The following is a 6,060-nucleotide window of genomic DNA, read 5'->3' as shown; positions in this document are numbered from 1 at the left end:
CAAGATAAGCCCTGACCTCACACACCCTTTAAACCTCCTGCAATCAACTGTCACTCCCCAAGCCGACCCCCTTCTGCTCAGCCCAGTGCTCATCGTGTACCCTTATATCCACAGCTGATTGACTAAAGTGAGATGTTTGTAGGATTATTCTGTTGCTGCACCTCATCTTCAAGTGACAACAACATAGAAACCCAAATTATTCCTCTGCACTCACTAAAGGATTTGCTTGTGTACTTTGGCTAAAGGTACAATAAGTGAAAGGACACTAGTTGCATTTTCAGCGCCTAGTAGTGCCCCAGAATCTTCCTGGTTCACGGTTGATGTTTTGAAACACACTATCACTATAGCAATTCCTAAGTGTATCTCTAATGTTCTGTTTAGGCAACTAAGACAGTTTGGTGACAATATTGGTCATTGTCACCTAAGAAAAATAAGAACTTCTCAAACAGTAGAAACCTTATTTTCATGAGCTGGGAACTGAACCCTGATTGCGGATTTCAAGGCAATCTGCACATCCAACCCTGACCTTCACAGGGGTGTGCGCTTTCATGCTGCTATTTCACAGGCAGAACACTGCCTGTCTCGTTATATTTCCTCCACCAAATCATCTTTTTTTGTTTTATGTGCGTTTTACGCACTCATGTTGTAGCTACATTTCATGGGACCAAGCTTGCTTTTGCTCTCAGCTCTCCCTCCTGCTCCTGTAATCCACTCAATATACGGTATGTCGGTGTTCTTTGCACACCCCAGAGCTCTCCACACAGGGAGTATGTGAATCTTGCTGACAAATGAGTGTGTTAACACACACTTCCCCTTGTCACATTCCACACATTTTCAGCATTGTTGGAAAGTTCTACTGTACTGTAGTCGATTGTCACAGTAGTTGTTGTGTTTCCATTGCATTTGTATCTTCTGTACATAGCACCAGCAGTTAGCATGTAATAACCCCCATTAAACTGATACCCCTCTTACACCACAGAGTGGTGTCCAAACATAGAACTGACTCATATTAGACCATGTTACACCAAACCTGATGACCAACGATGTCCCTATTGCGAGGTGTTTGCACAAGACGCAGCAATGGAATGTGAGTCGCATGGCCTGACCTGAGTCATGACCCCAGGCTGATAAATAGATATGAATTTCAGTCCATTTCTGTCCCTTAAATTGAAAAAGAGAAAGTAAAACACTTCTCTGCTTATTGTATTTCACACAGTACCAGGAAACCAAGGCTTCGTAATTTGGCTTCTATAAAAAAACATATTCTGTTCATTGCTGGTTGGATAATGTAACCCAAAATAATGTGGAGTGAGCTTATGAAGTATGGTGTTTTGTATGTGGATGTACGCAGCACCATACTTCATGGTGTGCAATTGCATAGTCTGTATCCCTAATGCAGTTTTAGGGTATCTGCACTGCCTAAAGGGTGCACACTAAACATTGCTTGTTGCAAATATAATAGCACTCAAACATACGAGCTACTTCATTCTCAAGCGATAGCTGGAGGCACATGTGGCATGATCAAATAAAGGCCGGTCCCTAAAATACATTTCCACAGCACTAATTCAATCAGTACAACAGTCATGTCATACTCGCCACTCTGCTGCTCACTTTCTCTTTTGAACACATTATTCATTAAATAATGGTAATAATAATAGTTGCTTCTACCTGTTTTTTATCAGTGTTAAGCTACTGTCAGTGACACTAGTTGAGAATGTCCATAAACCAACAAACAACACTTAAGCCAGGTGCAGCCTTTTACCATTGCAACAACATAACAACAACCATTAAAGTCATAAGGATCAGTGTAATTATTCTGTTAATGCATTTTCCATTAGTTAGGTAAATGCCAGAGAGACATTTACAGTGATCACCAAAGACTCTTCCACACCTTTTTACATGTAGCATCATTTAATAACCAAATTTGTGAATGGGTGACAGTTGTTTATTGAATTTTGAGTTTAATGTGACATTTTTGGAATTCTGAATGTTCTCATAAATGTAATAAAAGTCATTATCAGTGGGAAGAAAGAGTTGGAAGGAAGGACATTTTACATGAATGGGAAATATATTATCAGGATTATTACACTATTTTGAGTTATAGTTAGCTATAGTTGCTATAGTTTCTCTGCAGTTACTGAAGTGTAGTCAGTCAGAGGGAATACATGCCACTCTGTCAGATGGCTCATACATGGCATCATACTGGAGGACCTTCAGTGAGAGAGAGAAGGCTCAGCAAACCCTCACTACAACAGAATTTCATGTCCACCAAAGCTCTACTGCAGGCTGTTCACGTTTCTGTTCCCGCACTGCAAACTGTTCAGGGGTGCAAAAAGGGGTTTTGTGTTTATTTTGTTTAAAACAAAAAACCTGAAACATGAGTCTTTATCTTTCATTATTTTTCATATTTTAATGTTTCGGAATCATTTGATGATATCGTGTATTTAGACACAAAATAACACTGTACAGTGGCTTGTTTTTTCAAATTGAATGGTGCTTTTAATAAGCCTAACATGACAATGTGGTTGTACCCTTCAATGACTAGTACCGGTACCAGTGTTGTTATATGTTTTATCCCATTTACTACAAAATATGTATTCTTTGCATTACTGCTGGCCATTTTCAAAGTGCAATGTAATTTTTTCCATCTTGAAACTTAGGTAGATAATCCATCATTGATTTCCAGTCTCTACAAGCTGCTTTTCAGGCCTTTGGGAAAATCAATGGAGCTGCCTCTAAAAATTAAACCCTGCTGCAGTTGACAGGCATGTAGAGAGAAGGTAATGGGCTGAAACATGTGAAAACACTGGCATGGACTTTTTAAAAAGCTGTGGATATTCTTGATGATCTACTGTTCATCATATGAGACAATATGAACTCAAACACTGAGGCAAAGTAGGGAGGTTCTTCCTGCCTGCCTTCTTGTGAAGATATGGGTAAAACATGTTAAAGCTGTTAAAGTGAATGTTTTCTTATGTGCACAGATGTTTGTTACAAGTAAAACACGTCAGCACCTTTAAACTGGTTTACTTTTACTGGAGGAGGTTCCATGTACCAGGAGGTCAATTATTAAAACTTACTATACTTACATATAGAAGATAAAAAAAAAAACGTCATATGGTATTATATTGTTATATCATTGTGCTTCATGTAAACCTTAAAACTTATTAAGGCTCAAATTATTCATTTAAGGTTTTTTAAACAGAACAAACTGTGATGACAGGTATGTTAGAGTTCACACAAAAGCTTTTTAATTTTATGAAGCTATTACAAATGGTGGATGCATGTTCTTACTAGTAAAACTAAACCAGTCTGAATAAGAATTGCTTTACACATGACTCATGGTGTGCACATCTGTAATGCTTACTGCTTTTATTTTTATGGACCACGTCATTTTTGTTTGTGTGTGTGAATCCATGGAGCCTCTTTTCACCAGTCTACTAAAGCATTTGAACCACACCACTCCTCTGCTCCCCTCCTGTTCTCTGGGAACGTACTTGCCTACATCACCCCAAAGGTTTTTATTTTTATTTTTCTGTTTGATGATGTGAACAGGGCCTTCTGAGGTAACACCACTGTATACCCCAACTGAAAAACCCATTGCTTATTCCAAATGTCTGTCCTCATTGATGAAGCTCATCTTGGCCTTACTACTTCTACTAATGGACTTTGTATGACATTAAAACTGATAGTGAAGAGGAACAGAGGCAACGGCAGCCACTTATGGACTTTTAACATGGGCTTCTCTGGAGCCTCATGATTACGCTGTACTGGTCTTACTTCTAGTGTGTGTGTGTGTGTGTGTTGTGTGTGATTACAACCAATGTACTCCATGTTCAAACAAAAACCAGCTGGATATATAAAATACACATATAGATAAAATATATAGAAAACTATGTAAAGGTATATACTTCTAATGGTTTTGTGTGTTTGGGTTGGCCTAAGCAAGCTTCAGTCAATAGAAAGCAATGTGAAAGGTCTTTTAAGGTGAGTGGAATGTAGGAAACTGATTGTGTGAAATGACATTCATGTGTATATATATACAGCTAGAGCACAAGATAGGGTGCGTGTGATATTTTCCCTCCATGGTCTGTCAGGGATTGTAGGCTAGCAGGACACAGTGAAGCTAACCATGGAAACAAGCACTTGACCACCTGGTGCAGCAGGGTTGGCTAACAAGTGTTTCTAAGTGCACTCATTTTGAATGTAACTGAAACGTTAACTCTCAATGTGTCTAAAGTTAAAGAAAACACACCAGAAAAATACCATTTCTGTAAAGCAGCAACAATGTTTATTTATTTGCTAGCTTTTTTCTGTGATGTTCTAGCTATTGGAGCTACATTCCTGTACCAGAGCCAGAATGTTTGTAACAGTATTTACAACAATAAATGACTTGCAGAAGGACTTCGGCTTGGGCTGTGGTGTCTAAATGAGACCTGCATGATCTTGTTCAAAAGGATTTATATACTGCATTGAGTTATTTTCCTGTAGAAAATGTCAGAAGTGCCATTGAGCTCTAATATTGTCTAATACTTGAGAAGCAACAAAGATGATGGGCAGGCCTGTTCAACTCCCCATGAAAGAGATGTACCATATTCAAATACCACTGTACCACCAGTGGTTGTATATGTAGGGTTAACAGTTACAAATGCAATGCAAAAAGCCACCTTTCAAGTACAGTTCAACTATATTGTGCTTCAGAGAACTGTAAGTCATTTCATGCTTTCAGGGTGACTCATCTACTGCATGAGAGTTGTTCCGTTTGCAAAAATAACCAACTCAGTCGTGTGTAAGGATCTGAGTTTGGAAACAAGGTGATCAAGGTGTGAGGTTTTCACGTTGCAATCACTGAGATGTGAAAATAATGTGTGATAATGTGTTAGATAATAAAATGTTGAACTCCACCCCACGCAAAAGAAATGATGAAGGACTTAAAATGTGTCTGGAGGGTGATGATCCTGATATGTGCTGCTTATGCTGATGAAAACTAGGCACTTGAGTACAAGGTTGACAGTCTGTTGGTCAGTAAGTATATTATGAGGATAAGAACAAAACCACAGCCTGCATCTTTGATTTTATGAAGTGGCCTTGCAGTCTGATAGTCAGGCTACAGAGGTCTCCCTAACGTGACATATTTACTGTACTGACTGCAGCACATCTGCCCCCACAGTCAATAGTCATTCAGTGTCAGCACACATATGCTGTAGAAGGCAAACCTTGTCATGAAGATGTGTTGACAGCTTTGAGATGTGACTGCTGTCATGTTGAGTCATAGCCCAAACTAGCACTTAAAACAGAATCTTCCAGAGCCCCCGGGATCACTTTAGTTTTTGCCTTTCCTTTGCAAAACTTCTCTGATCCATAATTCTGGAGGAAGTCTGAGCTCCAACTGTAGCTTCAGCCATTGGCTGTGGCTTGAAAGGTACTTTCTGTTATGGCTACAGCTGGGGTTGTTCTTGTGGCTATAGCAATAGCTACGACTGCAACTCTGTTTTTATGAAAACTGCTATGATTCTGGCTTAGCTGTAGCTGTGGTCATAGCCTTGGTATTCCTAACAGCCATAACCTACTACAGCTACATCCATAGTCACAGCCACAGCAAAGGCATAGCCATAGAGCCAGACTACATCAAAGAGCTACTGTAGCTACTGTTGGAGCTTGGGCTTCCTCTGGAAATACAGATCAGAAGGAATGCAAAAAGTTGTAAAAGTCATTCTGAAAAAAAATCCCACCATAACCCTTTGGGGGCTTTATAGAATTTGAACCATGTTAATTAACATGATGATCTCTATGTGCATATGTTCATAAAATGCAAAATCACAGGTAGTGTCCAATCAGATACAGTACTAACACAACAGTTTGGCATATAGAAAGTCTACTTTGGGCAGTGCAGTAGTGGAGGCCAATGTCAAAACATTTGATATATTGGTCGTAGTGCGGCTCCCTTGGTTTTAGCTCATCAGTCAGCTCTGACTGTGGAAGCCTAGCAGCCTATCTGACTGTGGCCAGATCTCAAGCAGAGTTAGGCAGCTGCATAATCCCGCTGTGCACTGACCGAGC

This window comes from Enoplosus armatus, chromosome 4, assembly GCF_043641665.1.
Source record: "Enoplosus armatus isolate fEnoArm2 chromosome 4, fEnoArm2.hap1, whole genome shotgun sequence".
In the NCBI taxonomy this organism is placed as follows: domain Eukaryota; kingdom Metazoa; phylum Chordata; class Actinopteri; order Centrarchiformes; family Enoplosidae; genus Enoplosus; species Enoplosus armatus.
The sequence above is the reverse complement of the archived record's forward strand: the minus strand, read 5'-3'. Positions refer to the sequence as shown.